At 43.0% G+C, this 25,133-nt stretch overlaps 1 protein-coding gene across 1 annotated transcript in view; it reads left to right on the top strand.

Moving 5' to 3' along the window:
• Positions 1–25,133, top strand: part of LOC148474689 (cytochrome P450 4B1-like) — a 291,441-nt gene that overhangs the window by 219,580 nt on the left and 46,728 nt on the right. The window lies entirely within an intron of this gene.

Raw genomic sequence — 25,133 nt, 5'->3', positions numbered from 1 at the left:
ACATGCCTACACCTTCCTTCCCTTCTTAGCCGGATCCAGGTGTAACTCCTTCTACACAGCTACTCTCCAACATATGTGTTATTATATAGGCACTTATTCCATTACCTGTGAGACACTCCTATACCTTCCTTCCCTTCTCTGCCAGATCCAGGTATAACTCCTTCTACACAGCTACTCTCCATCATATGTGTTATTATATAGGCACTTATTCCATTACCTGTGAGATATGCCTACACCTTCCTTCCCTTCTCTGCCAGATCCAGGTATAACTCCTTCTACACAGCTACTCTCCAACATATGTGTTATTATATAGGCACTTATTCCATTACCTGTGAGACACGCCTATACCTTCCTTCCCTTCTTAGCCGGATCCAGGTATAAGTCATTCTACACAGCTACTCTCCAACATGTGTGTTATTATAAAGGCACTTATTCCATTACCTGTGAGACATGCCTACACCTTCCTTCCCTTCTCAGACAGATCCAGGTATAACTCCTTCTACACAGCTACTCTCCTACATATGTGTTATTATATAGGCACTTATTCCATTACCTGTGACACACGCCTACACCTTCCTTCCCTTCTCTGCCGGATCCAGGTAAAACTCCTTCTACACAGCTACTCTCCAACATATGTGTTATTATATAGGCACTTATTCCATTACCTGAGAGACACGCCTATACCTTCCTTCCCTTCTTAGCCGGATCCAGGTATAAGTCATTCTACACAGCTACTCTCCTACATATGTGTTATTATATAGGCACTTATTCCATACCTGTGAGACATGCCTACACCTTCCTTCCCTTCTTAGCCGGATCCAGGTGTAACTCCTTCTACACAGCTACTCTCCAACATATGTGTTATTATATAGGCACTTATTCCATTACCTGTGAGACACTCCTATACCTTCCTTCCCTTCTCTGCCAGATCCAGGTATAACTCCTTCTACACAGCTACTCTCCTACATATGTGTTATTATATAGGCACTTATTCCATACCTGTGAGACATGCCTACACCTTCCTTCCCTTCTTAGCCGGATCCAGGTGTAACTCCTTCTACACAGCTACTCTCCAACATATGTGTTATTATATAGGCACTTATTCCATTACCTGTGAGACACTCCTATACCTTCCTTCCCTTCTCAGCCAGATCCAGGTATAACTCCTTCTACACAGCTATTCTCCAACATGTGTGTTATTATATAGGCACTTATTCCATTACGTGTGAGACACGGCTACACCTTCCCTTCTCAGCCGGATCCAGGTATAACTCCTTCTACACAGCTACTCTCCAACATATGTGTTATTATATAGGCACTTATTCCATTACCTGTGAGACACGGCTACACCTTCCCTTCTCAGCCAGATCCAGGTATAACTCCTTCTACACAGCTACTCTCCTACATATGTGTTATTATATAGGCACTTATTCCATTACCTGTGAGACACGCCTACACCTTCCTTCTCTTCTCAGCCGGATCCAGGTATAACTCCTTCTACACAGCTACTCTCCAACATATGTGTTATTATATAGGCACTTATTCCATTACCTGTGAGACACGGCTACACCTTCCCTTCTCAGCCAGATCCAGGTATAACTCCATCTACACAGCTACTCTCCAACATGTGTGTTATTATATAGGCACTTATTTCATTACCTGTGAGACACACCTCCATCTTCCTTCCCTTCTCAGTCAGATCCAGGTATAACTCCTTCTACACAGCTAGTCTCCTACATATGTGTTATTATCTAACTACTTATTCCATTATCTGTGATACATGCCTACAGCTTCCTTCCAATCTCAGCCGGATCCAGGTATAACTCCTTCTACACAGCTACTCTCCTACATATGTGTTATTATATAGGCACTTATTCCATTACCTGTGACACACGCCTACACCTTCCTTCCCTTCTCTGCCGGATCCAGGTATAACTCCTTCTACACAGCTACTCTCCAACATATGTGTTATTATATAGGCACTTATTCCATACCTGTGAGACATGCCTACACCTTCCTTCCCTTCTTAGCCGGATCCAGGTGTAACTCCTTCTACACAGCTACTCTCCAACATATGTGTTATTATATAGGCACTTATTTCATTACCTGTGAGACACTCCTATACCTTCCTTTCCTTCTCTGCCAGATCCAGGTATAACTCCTTCTACACAGCTACTCTCCATCATATGTGTTATTATATAGGCACTTATTTCATTACCTGTGAGATATGCCTACACCTTCCTTCCCTTCTCAGCCGGATCCAGGTATAACTCCTTCTACACAGCTACTCTCCAACATATGTGTTATTATATAGGCACTTATTCCATTACCTGTGAGACATGCCTACACCTTCCTTCCCTTCTTAGCCGGATCCAGGTGTAACTCCTTCTACACAGCTACTCTCCAACATATGTGTTATTATATAGGCACTTATTCCATTACCTGTGAGACACTCCTATACCTTCCTTCCCTTCTCTGCCAGATCCAGGTATAACTCCTTCTACACAGCTACTCTCCATCATATGTGTTATTATATAGGCACTTATTCCATTACCTGTGAGATATGCCTACACCTTCCTTCCCTTCTCTGCCAGATCCAGGTATAACTCCTTCTACACAGCTACTCTCCAACATATGTGTTATTATATAGGCACTTATTCCATTACCTGTGAGACACGCCTATACCTTCCTTCCCTTCTTAGCCGGATCCAGGTATAAGTTATTCTACACAGCTACTCTCCAACATGTGTGTTATTATATAGGCACTTATTCCATTACCTGTGAGACACTCCTATACCTTCCTTCCCTTCTCTGCCAGATCCAGGTATAACTCCTTCTACACAGCTACTCTCCATCATATGTGTTATTATATAGGCACTTATTCCATTACCTGTGAGATATGCCTACACCTTCCTTCCCTTCTCAGCCGGATCCAGGTATAACTCCTTCTACACAGCTACTCTCCAACATATGTGTTATTATATAGGCACTTATTCCATTACCTGAGAGACATGCCTACACCTTCCTTCCCTTCTTAGCCGGATCCAGGTGTAACTCCTTCTACACAGCTACTCTCCAACATATGTGTTATTATATAGGCACTTATTCCATTACCTGTGAGACACTCCTATACCTTCCTTCCCTTCTCTGCCAGATCCAGGTATAACTCCTTCTACACAGCTACTCTCCATCATATGTGTTATTATATAGGCACTTATTCCATTACCTGTGAGATATGCCTACACCTTCCTTCCCTTCTCTGCCAGATCCAGGTATAACTCCTTCTACACAGCTACTCTCCAACATATGTGTTATTATATAGGCACTTATTCCATTACCTGTGAGACACGCCTATACCTTCCTTCCCTTCTTAGCCGGATCCAGGTATAAGTCATTCTACACAGCTACTCTCCAACATGTGTGTTATTATAAAGGCACTTATTCCATTACCTGTGAGACATGCCTACACCTTCCTTCCCTTCTCAGACAGATCCAGGTATAACTCCTTCTACACAGCTACTCTCCTACATATGTGTTATTATATAGGCACTTATTCCATTACCTGTGACACACGCCTACACCTTCCTTCCCTTCTCTGCCGGATCCAGGTAAAACTCCTTCTACACAGCTACTCTCCAACATATGTGTTATTATATAGGCACTTATTCCATTACCTGAGAGACACGCCTATACCTTCCTTCCCTTCTTAGCCGGATCCAGGTATAAGTCATTCTACACAGCTACTCTCCTACATATGTGTTATTATATAGGCACTTATTCCATACCTGTGAGACATGCCTACACCTTCCTTCCCTTCTTAGCCGGATCCAGGTGTAACTCCTTCTACACAGCTACTCTCCAACATATGTGTTATTATATAGGCACTTATTCCATTACCTGTGAGACACTCCTATACCTTCCTTCCCTTCTCTGCCAGATCCAGGTATAACTCCTTCTACACAGCTACTCTCCTACATATGTGTTATTATATAGGCACTTATTCCATACCTGTGAGACATGCCTACACCTTCCTTCCCTTCTTAGCCGGATCCAGGTGTAACTCCTTCTACACAGCTACTCTCCAACATATGTGTTATTATATAGGCACTTATTCCATTACCTGTGAGACACTCCTATACCTTCCTTCCCTTCTCAGCCAGATCCAGGTATAACTCCTTCTACACAGCTATTCTCCAACATGTGTGTTATTATATAGGCACTTATTCCATTACGTGTGAGACACGGCTACACCTTCCCTTCTCAGCCGGATCCAGGTATAACTCCTTCTACACAGCTACTCTCCAACATATGTGTTATTATATAGGCACTTATTCCATTACCTGTGAGACACGGCTACACCTTCCCTTCTCAGCCAGATCCAGGTATAACTCCTTCTACACAGCTACTCTCCTACATATGTGTTATTATATAGGCACTTATTCCATTACCTGTGAGACACGCCTACACCTTCCTTCTCTTCTCAGCCGGATCCAGGTATAACTCCTTCTACACAGCTACTCTCCAACATATGTGTTATTATATAGGCACTTATTCCATTACCTGTGAGACACGGCTACACCTTCCCTTCTCAGCCAGATCCAGGTATAACTCCATCTACACAGCTACTCTCCAACATGTGTGTTATTATATAGGCACTTATTTCATTACCTGTGAGACACACCTCCATCTTCCTTCCCTTCTCAGTCAGATCCAGGTATAACTCCTTCTACACAGCTAGTCTCCTACATATGTGTTATTATCTAACTACTTATTCCATTATCTGTGATACATGCCTACAGCTTCCTTCCAATCTCAGCCGGATCCAGGTATAACTCCTTCTACACAGCTACTCTCCTACATATGTGTTATTATATAGGCACTTATTCCATTACCTGTGACACACGCCTACACCTTCCTTCCCTTCTCTGCCGGATCCAGGTATAACTCCTTCTACACAGCTACTCTCCAACATATGTGTTATTATATAGGCACTTATTCCATACCTGTGAGACATGCCTACACCTTCCTTCCCTTCTTTGCCGGATCCAGGTGTAACTCCTTCTACACAGCTACTCTCCAACATATGTGTTATTATATAGGCACTTATTTCATTACCTGTGAGACACTCCTATACCTTCCTTTCCTTCTCTGCCAGATCCAGGTATAACTCCTTCTACACAGCTACTCTCCATCATATGTGTTATTATATAGGCACTTATTTCATTACCTGTGAGACATGCCTACACCTTCCTTCCCTTCTCAGACAGATCCAGGTATAACTCCTTCTACACAGCTACTCTCCAACATAAGTGTTATTATATAGGCACTTATTCCATTACCTATGATACATGCCTACACCTTCCTTCCCTTCTCAGCCGGATCCAGGTATAACTCCTTCTACACAGCTACTCTCCAACATATGTGTTATTATATAGACACTTATTCCATTACCTGTGAGACATGCCTACACCTTCCTTCCCTTCTCAGACAGATCCAGGTATAACTCCTTCTACACAGCTACTCTCCAACATATGTGTTATTATATAGGCACTTATTCCATTACCTATGATACATGCCTACACCTTCCTTCCCTTCTCAGCCGGATCCAGGTATAACTCCTTCTACACAGCTACTCTCCAACATATGTGTTATTATATAGACACTTATTCCATTACCTGTGAGACACGCCTATACCTTCCTTTCCTTCTCAGCCGGATCCAGGTATAACTCCTTCTACACAGCTACTCTCCAACATATGTGTTATTATATAGGCACTTATTCCATTACTTGTGAGACACTCCTATACCTTCCTTCCCTTCTCTGCCGGATCCAGGTATAACTCCTTCTACACAGCGACTCTCCAACATGTGTGTTATTATATAGGCACTTATTCCATTACCTGTGAGACATGCCTAGAGCTTCCTTCCCTTCTCAGCCGGATCCAGGTATAACTCCTTCTACACAGCGACTCTCCAACATGTGTGTTATTATATAGGCACTTATTCCATTACCTGTGAGACATGCCTACACCTTCCTTCCCTTCTCAGCCGGATCCAGGTATAACTCCTTCTACACAGCTACTCTCCAACATATGTGTTATTATATAGGCACTTATTCCATTACCTGTGAGACACGCTTACAGCTTCCTTCTCTTCTCAGCCGGATCCAGGTATAACTCCTTCTACACAGCTACTCTCCAACATATGTGTTATTATATAGGCACTTATTCCATTACCTGTGAGACACGGCTACACCTTCCCTTCTCAGCCAGATCCAGGTATAACTCCTTCTACACAGCTACTCTCCAACATATGTGTTATTATATAGGCACTTATTCCATTACCTGTGAGACACACCTCCATCTTCCTTCCCTTCTCAGTCAGATCCAGGTATAACTCCTTCTACACAGCTATTCTCCAACATGTGTGTTATTATATAGGCACTTATTCCATTACGTGTGAGACACGGCTACACCTTCCCTTCTCAGCCGGATCCAGGTATAACTCCTTCTACACAGCTACTCTCCAACATATGTGTTATTATATAGGCACTTATTCCATTACCTGTGAGACACGGCTACACCTTCCCTTCTCAGCCAGATCCAGGTATAACTCCTTCTACACAGCTACTCTCCTACATATGTGTTATTATATAGGCACTTATTCCATTACCTGTGAGACACGCCTACACCTTCCTTCTCTTCTCAGCCGGATCCAGGTATAACTCCTTCTACACAGCTACTCTCCAACATATGTGTTATTATATAGGCACTTATTCCATTACCTGTGAGACACGGCTACACCTTCCCTTCTCAGCCAGATCCAGGTATAACTCCATCTACACAGCTACTCTCCAACATGTGTGTTATTATATAGGCACTTATTTCATTACCTGTGAGACACACCTCCATCTTCCTTCCCTTCTCAGTCAGATCCAGGTATAACTCCTTCTACACAGCTAGTCTCCTACATATGTGTTATTATCTAACTACTTATTCCATTATCTGTGATACATGCCTACAGCTTCCTTCCAATCTCAGCCGGATCCAGGTATAACTCCTTCTACACAGCTACTCTCCTACATATGTGTTATTATATAGGCACTTATTCCATTACCTGTGACACACGCCTACACCTTCCTTCCCTTCTCTGCCGGATCCAGGTATAACTCCTTCTACACAGCTACTCTCCAACATATGTGTTATTATATAGGCACTTATTCCATACCTGTGAGACATGCCTACACCTTCCTTCCCTTCTTAGCCGGATCCAGGTGTAACTCCTTCTACACAGCTACTCTCCAACATATGTGTTATTATATAGGCACTTATTCCATTACCTGTGAGACACTCCTATACCTTCCTTTCCTTCTCTGCCAGATCCAGGTATAACTCCTTCTACACAGCTACTCTCCATCATATGTGTTATTATATAGGCACTTATTCCATTACCTGTGAGATATGCCTACACCTTCCTTCCCTTCTCAGCCGGATCCAGGTATAACTCCTTCTACACAGCTACTCTCCAACATATGTGTTATTATATAGGCACTTATTCCATTACCTGTGAGACACTCCTATACCTTCCTTCCCTTCTCTGCCAGATCCAGGTATAACTCCTTCTACACAGCGACTCTCCATCATATGTGTTATTATATAGGCACTTATTCCATTACCTGTGAGATATGCCTACACCTTCCTTCCCTTCTCTGCCAGATCCAGGTATAACTCCTTCTACACAGCTACTCTCCAACATATGTGTTATTATATAGGCACTTATTCCATTACCTGTGAGACACGCCTATACCTTCCTTCCCTTCTTAGCCGGATCCAGGTATAAGTCATTCTACACAGCTACTCTCCAACATGTGTGTTATTATATAGGCACTTATTCCATTACCTGTGAGACACTCCTATACCTTCCTTCCCTTCTCTGCCAGATCCAGGTATAACTCCTTCTACACAGCTACTCTCCATCATATGTGTTATTATATAGGCACTTATTCCATTACCTGTGAGATATGCCTACACCTTCCTTCCCTTCTCAGCCGGATCCAGGTATAACTCCTTCTACACAGCTACTCTCCAACATATGTGTTATTATATAGGCACTTATTCCATTACCTGAGAGACATGCCTACACCTTCCTTCCCTTCTTAGCCGGATCCAGGTGTAACTCCTTCTACACAGCTACTCTCCAACATATGTGTTATTATATAGGCACTTATTCCATTACCTGTGAGACACTCCTATACCTTCCTTCCCTTCTCTGCCAGATCCAGGTATAACTCCTTCTACACAGCTACTCTCCATCATATGTGTTATTATATAGGCACTTATTCCATTACCTGTGAGATATGCCTACACCTTCCTTCCCTTCTCTGCCAGATCCAGGTATAACTCCTTCTACACAGCTACTCTCCAACATATGTGTTATTATATAGGCACTTATTCCATTACCTGTGAGACACGCCTATACCTTCCTTCCCTTCTTAGCCGGATCCAGGTATAAGTCATTCTACACAGCTACTCTCCAACATGTGTGTTATTATAAAGGCACTTATTCCATTACCTGTGAGACATGCCTACACCTTCCTTCCCTTCTCAGACAGATCCAGGTATAACTCCTTCTACACAGCTACTCTCCTACATATGTGTTATTATATAGGCACTTATTCCATTACCTGTGACACACGCCTACACCTTCCTTCCCTTCTCTGCCGGATCCAGGTAAAACTCCTTCTACACAGCTACTCTCCAACATATGTGTTATTATATAGGCACTTATTCCATTACCTGAGAGACACGCCTATACCTTCCTTCCCTTCTTAGCCGGATCCAGGTATAAGTCATTCTACACAGCTACTCTCCTACATATGTGTTATTATATAGGCACTTATTCCATACCTGTGAGACATGCCTACACCTTCCTTCCCTTCTTAGCCGGATCCAGGTGTAACTCCTTCTACACAGCTACTCTCCAACATATGTGTTATTATATAGGCACTTATTCCATTACCTGTGAGACACTCCTATACCTTCCTTCCCTTCTCTGCCAGATCCAGGTATAACTCCTTCTACACAGCTACTCTCCTACATATGTGTTATTATATAGGCACTTATTCCATACCTGTGAGACATGCCTACACCTTCCTTCCCTTCTTAGCCGGATCCAGGTGTAACTCCTTCTACACAGCTACTCTCCAACATATGTGTTATTATATAGGCACTTATTCCATTACCTGTGAGACACTCCTATACCTTCCTTCCCTTCTCAGCCAGATCCAGGTATAACTCCTTCTACACAGCTATTCTCCAACATGTGTGTTATTATATAGGCACTTATTCCATTACGTGTGAGACACGGCTACACCTTCCCTTCTCAGCCGGATCCAGGTATAACTCCTTCTACACAGCTACTCTCCAACATATGTGTTATTATATAGGCACTTATTCCATTACCTGTGAGACACGGCTACACCTTCCCTTCTCAGCCAGATCCAGGTATAACTCCTTCTACACAGCTACTCTCCTACATATGTGTTATTATATAGGCACTTATTCCATTACCTGTGAGACACGCCTACACCTTCCTTCTCTTCTCAGCCGGATCCAGGTATAACTCCTTCTACACAGCTACTCTCCAACATATGTGTTATTATATAGGCACTTATTCCATTACCTGTGAGACACGGCTACACCTTCCCTTCTCAGCCAGATCCAGGTATAACTCCATCTACACAGCTACTCTCCAACATGTGTGTTATTATATAGGCACTTATTTCATTACCTGTGAGACACACCTCCATCTTCCTTCCCTTCTCAGTCAGATCCAGGTATAACTCCTTCTACACAGCTAGTCTCCTACATATGTGTTATTATCTAACTACTTATTCCATTATCTGTGATACATGCCTACAGCTTCCTTCCAATCTCAGCCGGATCCAGGTATAACTCCTTCTACACAGCTACTCTCCTACATATGTGTTATTATATAGGCACTTATTCCATTACCTGTGACACACGCCTACACCTTCCTTCCCTTCTCTGCCGGATCCAGGTATAACTCCTTCTACACAGCTACTCTCCAACATATGTGTTATTATATAGGCACTTATTCCATACCTGTGAGACATGCCTACACCTTCCTTCCCTTCTTAGCCGGATCCAGGTGTAACTCCTTCTACACAGCTACTCTCCAACATATGTGTTATTATATAGGCACTTATTTCATTACCTGTGAGACACTCCTATACCTTCCTTTCCTTCTCTGCCAGATCCAGGTATAACTCCTTCTACACAGCTACTCTCCATCATATGTGTTATTATATAGGCACTTATTTCATTACCTGTGAGATATGCCTACACCTTCCTTCCCTTCTCAGCCGGATCCAGGTATAACTCCTTCTACACAGCTACTCTCCAACATATGTGTTATTATATAGGCACTTATTCCATTACCTGTGAGACATGCCTACACCTTCCTTCCCTTCTTAGCCGGATCCAGGTGTAACTCCTTCTACACAGCTACTCTCCAACATATGTGTTATTATATAGGCACTTATTCCATTACCTGTGAGACACTCCTATACCTTCCTTCCCTTCTCTGCCAGATCCAGGTATAACTCCTTCTACACAGCTACTCTCCATCATATGTGTTATTATATAGGCACTTATTCCATTACCTGTGAGATATGCCTACACCTTCCTTCCCTTCTCTGCCAGATCCAGGTATAACTCCTTCTACACAGCTACTCTCCAACATATGTGTTATTATATAGGCACTTATTCCATTACCTGTGAGACACGCCTATACCTTCCTTCCCTTCTTAGCCGGATCCAGGTATAAGTTATTCTACACAGCTACTCTCCAACATGTGTGTTATTATATAGGCACTTATTCCATTACCTGTGAGACACTCCTATACCTTCCTTCCCTTCTCTGCCAGATCCAGGTATAACTCCTTCTACACAGCTACTCTCCATCATATGTGTTATTATATAGGCACTTATTCCATTACCTGTGAGATATGCCTACACCTTCCTTCCCTTCTCAGCCGGATCCAGGTATAACTCCTTCTACACAGCTACTCTCCAACATATGTGTTATTATATAGGCACTTATTCCATTACCTGAGAGACATGCCTACACCTTCCTTCCCTTCTTAGCCGGATCCAGGTGTAACTCCTTCTACACAGCTACTCTCCAACATATGTGTTATTATATAGGCACTTATTCCATTACCTGTGAGACACTCCTATACCTTCCTTCCCTTCTCTGCCAGATCCAGGTATAACTCCTTCTACACAGCTACTCTCCATCATATGTGTTATTATATAGGCACTTATTCCATTACCTGTGAGATATGCCTACACCTTCCTTCCCTTCTCTGCCAGATCCAGGTATAACTCCTTCTACACAGCTACTCTCCAACATATGTGTTATTATATAGGCACTTATTCCATTACCTGTGAGACACGCCTATACCTTCCTTCCCTTCTTAGCCGGATCCAGGTATAAGTCATTCTACACAGCTACTCTGCAACATGTGTGTTATTATATAGGCACTTATTCCATTACCTGTGAGACATGCCTACACCTTCCTTCCCTTCTCAGACAGATCCAGGTATAACTCCTTCTACACAGCTACTCTCCTACATATGTGTTATTATATAGGCACTTATTCCATTACCTGTGACACACGCCTACACCTTCCTTCCCTTCTCTGCCGGATCCAGGTATAACTCCTTCTACACAGCTACTCTCCAACATATGTGTTATTATATAGGCACTTATTCCATTACCTGAGAGACACGCCTATACCTTCCTTCCCTTCTTAGCCGGATCCAGGTATAAGTCATTCTACACAGCTACTCTCCTACATATGTGTTATTATATAGGCACTTATTCCATACCTGTGAGACATGCCTACACCTTCCTTCCCTTCTTAGCCGGATCCAGGTGTAACTCCTTCTACACAGCTACGCTCCAACATATGTGTTATTATATAGGCACTTATTCCATTACCTGTGAGACATGCCTACACCTTCCTTCCCTTCTCAGACAGATCCAGGTATAACTCCTTCTACACAGCTTCTCTCCAACATATGTGTTATTATATAGGCACTTATTCCATTACCTATGATACATGCCTACACCTTCCTTCCCTTCTCAGCCGGATCCAGGTATAACTCCTTCTACACAGCTACTCTCCAACATATGTGTTATTATATAGACACTTATTCCATTACCTGTGAGACACGCCTATACCTTCCTTTCCTTCTCAGCCGGATCCAGGTATAACTCCTTCTACACAGCTACTCTCCAACATATGTGTTATTATATAGGCACTTATTCCATTACTTGTGAGACACTCCTATACCTTCCTTCCCTTCTCTGCCGGATCCAGGTATAACTCCTTCTACACAGTTACTCTCCAACATGTGTGTTATTATATAGGCACTTATTCCATTACCTGTGAGACACACCTACACCTTCCTTCCCTTCTCAGCCAGATCCAGGTATAACTCCTTCTACACAGCGACTCTCCAACATGTGTGTTATTATATAGGCACTTATTCCATTACCTGTGAGACATGCCTAGAGCTTCCTTCCCTTCTCAGCCGGATCCAGGTATAACTCCTTCTACACAGCGACTCTCCAACATGTGTGTTATTATATAGGCACTTATTCCATTACCTGTGAGACATGCCTACACCTTCCTTCCCTTCTCAGACAGATCCAGGTATAACTCCTTCTACACAGCTACTCTCCAACATATGTGTTATTATATAGGCACTTATTCCATTACCTATGATACATGCCTACACCTTCCTTCACTTCTCAGCCGGATCCAGGTATAACTACTTCTACACAGCTACTCTCCAACATATGTGTTATTATATAGACACTTATTCCATTACCTGTGAGACACGCCTATACCTTCCTTTCCTTCTCAGCCGGATCCAGGTATAACTCCTTCTACACAGCTACTCTCCAACATATGTGTTATTATATAGGCACTTATTCCATTACTTGTGAGACACTCCTATACCTTCCTTCCCTTCTCTGCCGGATCCAGGTATAACTCCTTCTACACAGTTACTCTCCAACATGTGTGTTATTATATAGGCACTTATTCCATTACCTGTGAGACACACCTACACCTTCCTTCCCTTCTCAGCCAGATCCAGGTATAACTCCTTCTACACAGCGACTCTCCAACATGTGTGTTATTATATAGGCACTTATTCCATTACCTGTGAGACATGCCTAGAGCTTCCTTCCCTTCTCAGCCGGATCCAGGTATAACTCCTTCTACACAGCGACTCTCCAACATGTGTGTTATTATATAGGCACTTATTCCATTACCTGTGAGACATGCCTACACCTTCCTTCCCTTCTCAGCCGGATCCAGGTATAACTCCTTCTACACAGCGACTCTCCAACATGTGTGTTATTATATAGGCACTTATTCCATTACCTGTGAGACATGCCTACACCTTCCTTCCCTTCTCAGCCGGATCCAGGTATAACTCCTTCTACACAGCGACTCTCCAACATGTGTGTTATTATATAGGCACTTATTCCATTACCTGTGAGACATGCCTACACCTTCCTTCCCTTCTCAGCCGGATCCAGGTATAACTCCTTCTACACCGCTACTCTCCAACATATGTGTTATTATATAGGCACTTATTCCATTACCTGTGAGACACGCTTACAGCTTCCTTCTCTTCTCAGCCGGATCCAGGTATAACTCCTTCTACACAGCTACTCTCCAACATATGTGTTATTATATAGGCACTTATTCCATTACCTGTGAGACACGGCTACACCTTCCCTTCTCAGCCAGATCCAGGTATAACTCCTTCTACACAGCTACTCTCCAACATATGTGTTATTATATAGGCACTTATTCCATTACCTGTGAGACACACCTCCATCTTCCTTCCCTTCTCAGTCAGATCCAGGTATAACTCCTTCTACACAGCTATTCTCCAACATGTGTGTTATTATATAGGCACTTATTCCATTACGTGTGAGACACGGCTACACCTTCCCTTCTCAGCCGGATCCAGGTATAACTCCTTCTACACAGCTACTCTCCAACATATGTGTTATTATATAGGCACTTATTCCATTACCTGTGAGACACGGCTACACCTTCCCTTCTCAGCCAGATCCAGGTATAACTCCTTCTACACAGCTACTCTCCTACATATGTGTTATTATATAGGCACTTATTCCATTACCTGTGAGACACGCCTACACCTTCCTTCTCTTCTCAGCCGGATCCAGGTATAACTCCTTCTACACAGCTACTCTCCAACATATGTGTTATTATATAGGCACTTATTCCATTACCTGTGAGACACGGCTACACCTTCCCTTCTCAGCCAGATCGAGGTATAACTCCATCTACACAGCTACTCTCCAACATATGTGTTATTATATAGGCACTTATTCCATTACCTGTGAGACACTCCTATACCTTCCTTTCCTTCTCTGCCAGATCCAGGTATAACTCCTTCTACACAGCTACTCTCCATCATATGTGTTATTATCTAACTACTTATTCCATTATCTGTGATACATGCCTACAGCTTCCTTCCAATCTCAGCCGGATCCAGGTATAACTCCTTCTACACAGCTACTCTCCTACATATGTGTTATTATATAGGCACTTATTCCATTACCTGTGACACACGCCTCCACCTTCCTTCCCTTCTCTGCCGGATCCAGGTATAACTCCTTCTACACAGCTACTCTCCAACATATGTGTTATTATATAGGCACTTATTCCATACCTGTGAGACATGCCTACACCTTCCTTCCCTTCTTAGCCGGATCCAGGTGTAACTCCTTCTACACAGCTACTCTCCAACATATGTGTTATTATATAGGCACTTATTCCATTACCTGTGAGACACTCCTATACCTTCCTTTCCTTCTCTGCCAGATCCAGGTATAACTCCTTCTACACAGCTACTCTCCATCATATGTGTTATTATATAGGCACTTATTCCATTACCTGTGAGATATGCCTACACCTTCCTTCCCTTCTCAGCCGGATCCAGGTATAACTCCTTCTACACAGCTACTCTCCAACATATGTGTTATTATATAGGCACTTATTCCATTACCTGTGAGACATGCCTACACCTTCCTTCCCTTCTTAGCCGGATCCAGGTGTAACTCCTTCTACACAGCTACTCTCCAACATATGTGTTATTATATAGGCACTTATTCCATTACCTGTGAGACACTCCTATACCTTCCTTCCCTTCTCTGCCAGATCCAGGTATAACTCCTTCTACACAGCTACTCTCCATCATATGTGTTATTATATAGACATTTATTCCATTACCTGTGAGATATGCCTACACCTTCCTTCCCTTCTCTGCCAGATCCAGGTATAAGTCATTCTACACAGCTACTCTCCAACATGTGTGTTATTATATAGGCACTTATTCCATTACCTGTGAGACACTCCTATACCTTCCTTCCCTTCTCTGCCAGATCCAGGTATAACTCCTTCTACACAGCTACTCTCCATCATATGTGTTATTATATAGGCACTTATTCCATTACCTGTGAGATATGCCTACACCTTCCTTCCCTTCTCAGCCGGATCCAGGTATAACTCCTTCTACACAGCTACTCTCCAACATATGTGTTATTATATAGGCACTTATTCCATTACCTGAGAGACATGCCTACACCTTCCTTCCCTTCTTAGCCGGATCCAGGTGTAACTCCTTCTACACAGCTACTCTCCAACATATGTGTTATTATATAGGCACTTATTCCATTACCTGTGAGACACTCCTATACCTTCCTTCCCTTCTCTGCCAGATCCAGGTATAACTCCTTCTACACAGCTACTCTCCATCATATGTGTTATTATATAGGCACTTATTCCATTACCTGTGAGATATGCCTACACCTTCCTTCCCTTCTCTGCCAGATCCAGGTATAACTCCTTCTACACAGCTACTCTCCAACATATGTGTTATTATATAGGCACTTATTCCATTACCTGTGAGACACGCCTATACCTTCCTTCCCTTCTTAGCCGGATCCAGGTATAAGTCATTCTACACAGCTACTCTCCAACATGTGTGTTATTATAAAGGCACTTATTCCATTACCTGTGAGACATGCCTACACCTTCCTTCCCTTCTCAGACAGATCCAGGTATAACTCCTTCTACACAGCTACTCTCCTACATATGTGTTATTATATAGGCACTTATTCCATTACCTGTGACACACGCCTACACCTTCCTTCCCTTCTCTGCCGGATCCAGGTATAACTCCTTCTACACAGCTACTCTCCAACATATGTGTTATTATATAGGCACTTATTCCATTACCTGAGAGACACGCCTATACCTTCCTTCCCTTCTTAGCCGGATCCAGGTATAAGTCATTCTACACAGCTACTCTCCTACATATGTGTTATTATATAGGCACTTATTCCATACCTGTGAGACATGCCTACACCTTCCTTCCCTTCTTAGCCGGATCCAGGTGTAACTCCTTCTACACAGCTACTCTCCAACATATGTGTTATTATATAGGCACTTATTCCATTACCTGTGAGACACTCCTATACCTTCCTTCCCTTCTCTGCCAGATCCAGGTATAACTCCTTCTACACAGCTACTCTCCTACATATGTGTTATTATATAGGCACTTATTCCATACCTGTGAGACATGCCTACACCTTCCTTCCCTTCTTAGCCTGATCCAGGTGTAACTACTTCTACACAGCTACTCTCCAACATATGTGTTATTATATAGGCACTTATTCCATTACCTGTGAGACACTCCTATACCTTCCTTCCCTTCTCTGCCAGATCCAGGTATAACTCCTTCTACACAGCTACTCTCCATCATATGTGTTATTATATAGGCACTTATTCCATTACCTGTGAGATATGCCTACACCTTCCTTCCCTTCTCAGCCGGATCCAGGTATAACTCCTTCTACACAGCTACTCTCCAACATATGTGTTATTATATAGGCACTTATTCCATTACCTGTGAGACATGCCTACACCTTCCTTCCCTTCTTAGCCGGATCCAGGTGTAACTCCTTCTACACAGCTACTCTCCAACATATGTGTTATTATATAGGCACTTATTCCATTACCTGTGAGACACTCCTATAGCTTCCTTCCCTTCTCTGCCAGATCCAGGTATAACTCCTTCTACACAGCTACTCTCCATCATATGTGTTATTATATAGGCACTTATTCCATTACCTGTGAGATATGCCTACACCTTCCTTCCCTTCTCTGCCAGATCCAGGTATAACTCCTTCTACACAGCTACTCTCCAATATATGTGTTATTATATAGGCACTTATTCCATTACCTGTGAGACACGCCTACACCTTCCTTCCCTTCTCAGCCGGATCCAGTTATAACTCCTTCTACACAGCTACTCTCCAACATGTGTGTTATTATATAGGCACTTATTCCATTACCTGTGAGACATGCCTACACCTTCCTTCCCTTCTCAGACAGATCCAGGTATAACTCCTTCTACACAGCTACTCTCCAACATGTGTTTTTATATAGGCACTTATTCCATTACCTATGATACATGCCTACACCTTCCTTCCCTTCTCAGCCGGATCCAGGTATAACTCCTTCTACACAGCTACTCTCCAACATATGTGTTATTATATAGGCACTTATTCCATTACCTGTGACACACGCCTACAGCTTCCTTCCCTTCTCAGCCGGATCCAGGTATAACTCCTTCTACACAGCTACTCTCCTACATATGTGTTATTATATAGACACTTATTCCATTACCTGTGAGACACGCCTATACCTTCCTTTCCTTCTCAGCCGGATCCAGGTATAACTCCTTCTACACAGCTACTCTCCAACATATATGTTATTATATAGGCACTTATTCCATTACTTGTGAGACACGCCTACACCTTCCTTCCCTTCTCAGCCGGATCCAGGTATAACTCTTCTACACAGCTACTCTCCAACATATGTGTTATTATATAGGCACTTATTCCATTACCTGTGAGACATGCCTACACCTTCCTTCCCTTCTCAGCCGGATCCAGGTATAACTCCTTCTACACAGCTACTCTCCAACATGTGTGTTATTATATAGGCACTTATTCCATTACCTGTGAGACTTGCCTACACCTTCCTTCCCTTCTCAGCCGGATCCATGTATAACTCCTTCTACACAGCTACTCTCCAACATATGTGTTATTATATAGGCACTTATTCCATTACCTGTGAGACATGCCTACACCTTCCTTCCCTTCTCAGCCAGATCCAGGTATAACTCCTTCTACACAGCTACTCTCCAACATATGTTATTATATAGGCACTTATTCATTACCTGTGACAAACGTCTACAGCTTCCTTCCCTTCTCAGCCGGATCCAGGTATAACTCCTTCTACACAGCTACTCTCCAACATATGTTATTATATAGGCACTTATTTCATTACCTGTTACACACGCCTACAGCTTCCTTCCCTTCTCAGCCGGATCCAGCTATAACTCCTTCTACACAGCTACTCTCCAACATGTATGTTATTATATAGGCACTTATTCCATTACCTGTGACACACCTACACCTTCCTTCCCTTCTCAGCTGTATCCAGGTATAACTCCTTCTACACAGCTACTCTCCTACATATGTGTTATTATATAGGCACTTATTCTATTACCTGTGAGAAACGCCTACAGCTTCCTTCCCTTCTCAGCCGGATCCAGGTATAACTCCTTCTACACAGCTACTCTACATCATATGTGTTATTATATAGGCACTTATTCCATTACCTGTGAGACACGCCTACAGCTTCCTTCCCTTCTCAGCCGGATCCAGGTATAACTCCTTCTACACAGCTACTCTCCTACATATGTGTTATTATATAGGTACTTATTCCATTACCTGTGAGACACGCCTACACCTTCCTTCCCTTCTCAGCCAGATCCAGGTATAACTCCTTCTACACAGCTACTCTCCAACATGTGTGTTACTATATAGGCACTTATTCTATTACCTGTGAGACACACCTACACCTCCCTTCCCTTCTCAGCCAGATCCAGGTATAATACCTTCTACACAGCTAATCTCCAACATATGTGTTATTATATAAGTACTTATTCCATTACCTGTGAGACACTCCTACACCTTCCTTCCCTTCTCAGCCGGATCCAGGTAAAACTCCTTCTACACAGCTACTCTCCATCATGTGTTATTATATAGGCACTTATTCCATTACCTGTGAGACACACCTACATCTTCCTTCCCTTCTCAGCCGGATCCAGGTCTAATACCTTCTACTCAGCTACTCTCCAACCTGTGTGTTATTATATAGGCACTTATTCCATTACGAGTGAGACATGCCTACAGCTTCCTTCCCTTCTCAGCCAGATCCAGTTATAACTCCTTCTACACAGCTACTCTCCAACATATGTTATTATATAGGCACTAATTCCATTACCTGTGAGACATGCCTACACCTTCCTTCCCTTCTCAGCCGGATCCAGGTATAACTCTTCTACACAGCTACTCTCCAACATATGTGTTATTAAATAGGCACTTATTCCATTACCTGTGAGATATGCCTACAGCTTCCTTCCCTTCTCAGCCGGATCCAGGTATAACTCCTTCTACACAGCTACTCTCCAACATATGTTATTATATAGGCACTAATTCCATTACCTGTGAGACATGCCTACACCTTCCTTCCCTTCTCAGCCGGATCCAGGTATAACTCTTCTACACAGCTACTCTCCAACATGTGTGTTATTATATAGGCACTTATTCCATTACCTATGAGACATGCCTACACCTTCCTTCCCTTCTCAGCCGGATCCAGGTATAACTCCTTCTACACAGCTACTCTCCAACATGTGTGTTATTATATAGGCACTTATTCCATTACCTGTGAGACACTCCTACACCTTCCTTCCCTTCTCAGCCAGATCCAGGTATAACTCCTTCTACACTGCTACTCTCCAACATGTGTGTTATTATATAGGCACTTATTCCATTACCTATGAGACATGCCTACACCTTCCTTCCCTTCTCAGCCGGATCCAGGTATAACTCTTTCTACACAGCTACTCTCCAACATGTGTGTTATTATATAGGCACTTATTCCATTACCTATGAGACATGCCTACACCTTCCTTCCCTTCTCAGCCGGATCCAGGTATAACTCCTTCTACACAGCTACTCTCCAACATGTGTGTTATTATATAGGCACTTATTCCATTACCTATGAGACACGCCTACACCTTCCTTCCCTTCTCAGCCGGATCCAGGTATAACTCCTTCTACACAGCTACTCTCCAACATATGTTATTATATAGGCACTTATTTCATTACCTGTGACACACGCCTACAGCTTCCTTCCCTTCTCAGCCGGATCCAGGTATAACTCCTTCTACACAGCTACTCTCCTACATATGTGTTATTATATAGGCACTTATTCCATTACCTGTGACACACCTACACCTTCCTTCCCTTCTCAGCCGGATCCAGGTATAACTCCTTCTACACAGCTACTCTCCAACATGTGTGTTACTATATAGGCACTTATTCCATTACCTGTGAGACATGCCTACACCATCCTTCCCTTCTCAGCCAGATCCAGGTATAATTCCTTCTACACAGGTACTCTCCAACATATGTGTTATTACATAGGCACTTATTCCATTTCCTGTGAGACACCCCTACAGCTTCCTTCCCTTCTCAGCCGGATCCAGGTATAACTCCTTCTACACAGCTACTCTCCAACATATGTGTTATTATATAAGTACTTATTCCATTACCTGTGAGACACGCCTACACCTTCCTTCCCTTCTCAGCCAGATCCAGGTATAACTCCTTCTACACAGCTAATCTCCAACATGTGTGTTATTATATAGGCACTTATTCCATTACCTGTGAGACACACCTACAGCTTCCTTCCCTTCTCAACAGGATCCAGGTATAATACCTTCTACTCAACTACTCTCCAACCTGTGTGTTATTATATAGGCACTTATTCCATTTCGAGTGAGACATGCCTACAGCTTCCTTCCCTTCTCAGCCGGATCCAGGTATAACTCCTTCTACACAGCTACTCTCCAACATATGTTATTATATAGGCACTAATTCCATTACCTGTGAGACATGCCTACACCTTCCTTCCCTTCTCAGCCGGATCCAGGTATAACTCTTCTACACAGCTACTCTCCAACATATGTGTTATTAAATAGGCACTTATTCCATTACCTGTGAGACATGCCTACACCTTCCTTCCCTTCTCAGCCGGATCCAGGTATAACTCCTTCTACACAGCTACTCTCCAACATATGTGTTATTATATAGGCAATTATTCCATTACCTGTGAGACAGGCCTACACCTTCCTTACCTTCTCAGCCGGATCCAGGTATAACACCTTCTACACAGCTACTCTCCTACATATGTGTTATTATATAGGCACTTATTCCAGTACAAGTGAGACATGCCTACACCTTCCTTCCCTTCTCAGCCGGATCCAGGTATAACACCTTCTACACAGCTACTCTCCAACATATGTGTTATTATATAGGCACTTACTCCATTACCAGTGACACACTCCTACACCTTCCTTCCCTTCTCAGCCGGATCCAGGTATAACTCCATCTACACAGCTACTCTCCTACATGTATGTTATTATATAGGCACTTATTCCATTACCTGTGAGACATGCCTACACCTTCCTTCCCTTCTCTGCCGGATCCAGGTATAACACCTTCTACACAGCTACTCTCCTACATGTGTGTTATTATATAGGCACTTATTCCATTACCTGTGAGACACACCTACACCTTCCTTCCCTTCTCAGCCAGATCCAGGTATAACTCCTTCTACACAGCTACTCTCCAACATATGTGTTATTATATAGGCACTTATTCCATTACCAGTGAGACATGCCTACACCTTCCTTCCTTTCTCAGCCGGATCCAGGTATAACTCCTTCTACACAGCTACTCTCCAACATATGTGTTATTATATAGGCACTTATTCCATTACCTGTGAGACATACCTACACCATCCTTCCCTTCTCAGCCAGATCCAGGTATAACTCCTTCTACACAGCTAATCTCCAACATGTGTGTTATTATATAGGCACTTATTCCATTACCTGTGAGACATGCCTACACCTTCCTTCCCTTCTCTGCCGGATCCAGGTATAACACCTTCTACACAGCTACTCTCCTACATGTGTGTTATTATATAGGCACTTATTCCATTACCTGTGAGACACACCTACACCTTCCTTCCCTTCTCATCCAGATCCAGGTATAACTCCTTCTACACAGCTACTCTCCAACATATGTGTTATTATATAGGCACTTATTCCATTACCTGTGAGACATGCCTACACCTTCCTTCCCTTCTCAGCCGGATCCAGGTATAACTCCTTCTACACGGCTACTCTCCAACATATGTGTTATTATATAGGCACTTATTCCATTACCTGTGAGACATGCCTACACCATCCTTACCTTCTCAGCCAGATCCAGGTATAACTCCTTCTACACAGCTACTCTCCAACATATGTGTTATTATATAGGCACTTATTCCATTACCTGTGAGACATGCCTACACCTTCCTTCCCTTCTCATCCGGATCCAGGTATAACTCCTTCTACACAGCTACTCTCCAACATATGTGTTATTATATAGGCACTTATTCCATTACCTGTGAGACATGCCTACACCATCCTTCCCTTCTCAGCCAGATCCAGGTATAGCTCCTTCTACACAGCTAATCTCCAACATATGTGTTATTATATAGGCACTTATTCCATTACCTGTGAGACATGCCTACACCTTCCTTCCCTTCTCAGCCGGATCCAGGTATAACTCCTTCTACACAGCTACTCTCCAACATATGTGTTATTATATAGGCACTTATTCCGTTACCTGTGAGATACACCTACACCTTCCTTCCCTTCTCAGCCGGATCCAGGTATAACTCCTTCTACACAGCTACTCTCCAAAATATGTGTTATTATATAAGTACTTATTCCATTACCTGTGAGACACGCCTAAACCTTCCTTCCCTTCTCAGCCAGATCCAGGTATAACTCCTTCTACACAGCTAATCTCCAACATGTGTGTTATTATATAGGCACTTATTCCATTACCTGTGAGACACCCCTACAGCTTCCTTCCCTTCTCAGCCAGATCCAGGTATAACTCCTTCTACACAGCTAATCTCCAACATATGTGTTATTATATAGGTACTTATTCCTTTACCTGTGATACATGCCTACACCTTCCTTCCCTTCTCAGCCGGATCCAGGTATAACTCCTTCTACACAGCTACTCTCCAACATGTGTTATTATATAGGCACTTATTCCATTACCTGTGAGACACACCTACAGCTTCCTTCCCTTCTCAGCCGGATCCAGGTATAATACCTTCTACTCAGCTACTCTCCAACCTGTGTGTTATTATATAGGCACTTATTCCATTACGAGTGAGACATGCCTACACCTTCCTTCCCTTCTCAGCCGGATCCAGGTATAACTCCTTCTACACAGCTACTCTCCAACATATGTTATTATATAGGCACTAATTCCATTACCTGTGAGACATGCCTACACCTTCCTTCCCGTCTCAGCCGGATCCAGGTATAACTCTTCTACACAGCTACTCTCCAACATATGTGTTATTAAATAGGCACTTATTCCATTACCTGTGAGACATGCCTACACCTTCCTTCCCTTCTCAGCCGGATCCAGGTATAACTCCTTCTACACAGCTACTCTCCAACATGTGTGTTATTATATAGGCACTTATTCCATTACCTGTGAGACATGCCTACACCTTCCTTCCCTTCTCAGCCGGATCCAGGTATAACACCTTCTACACAGCTACTCTCCAACATATGTGTTATTATATAGGCACTTATTCCATTACCTGTGAGACATGCCTACACCTTCCTTCCCTTCTCAGCCAGATCCAGGTATAACTCCTTCTACACAGCTACTCTCCTACATATGTGTTATTATATAGGCACTTATTCCATTACCTGTGAGACACGCCTACACCTTCCTTCCCTTCTCTGCCGGATCCAGGTATAACTCCTTCTACACAGCAACTCTCCAACATATGTGTTATTATATAGGCACTTATTCCATTACCTGTGAGACATGCCTACACCTTCCTTCCCTTCTCAGCCGGATCCAGGTATAACTCCTTCTACACAGCTTCTCTCCAACATGTGTGTTATTATATAGGCACTTATTCCATTACCTGTGAGACATGCCTACACCTTCCTTCTCTTCTCAGCCAGATCCAGGTATAACTCCTTCTACACAGCTACTCTCCAACATATGTGTTATTATATAGGCACTTATTCCATTACCTGTGAGACACACCTACACCATCCTTCCCTTCTCAGCCGGATCCAGGTATAACTCCTTCTACACAGCTACTCTCCAACTTATGTGTTATTATATAGGCACTTATTCCATTACCTGTGAGACATGCCAACACCTTCCTTCCCTTCTCAGCCAGATCCAGGTATAACACCTTCTACACAGCTACTCTCCAACATATGTGTTATTATATAGGCACTTATTCCATTACCTGTGAGACAGGCCTACACCTTCCTTCCCTTCTCAGCCGGATCCAGATATAACTCCTTCTACACAGCTACTCTCCTACATATGTGTTATTATATAGGCACTTATTCCATTACCTGTGAGACAGGCCTACACCTTCCTTCCCTTCTCAGCCGGATCCAGGTATAATTCCTTCTACACAGCTACTCTCCAACATATGTGTTATTATATAGACACTTATTCCATTACCTGTGAGACATGCCTACACCTTACTTCCCTTCTCAGCCGGATCCAGGTATAACTCCTTCTACACAGCTACTCTCCAACATATGTGTTATTATATAGGCACTAATTCCATTAACTGTGAGACATGCCTACACCTTCCTTCCCTTCTCAGCCGGATCCAGGTATAACTCCTTCTACACAGCTACTCTCCAACATATGTGTTATTATATAGGCACTTATTCCATTACCTGTGAGACAGGCCTACACCTTCCTTCCCTTCTCTGCCGGATCCAGGTATAA

Source organism: Taudactylus pleione, unplaced genomic scaffold (genome assembly GCF_031769625.1).
Source record: "Taudactylus pleione unplaced genomic scaffold, aTauple2 ptg000819l, whole genome shotgun sequence".
In the NCBI taxonomy this organism is placed as follows: domain Eukaryota; kingdom Metazoa; phylum Chordata; class Amphibia; order Anura; family Myobatrachidae; genus Taudactylus; species Taudactylus pleione.
The sequence above is the reverse complement of the archived record's forward strand: the minus strand, read 5'-3'. Positions and strand labels throughout refer to the sequence as shown.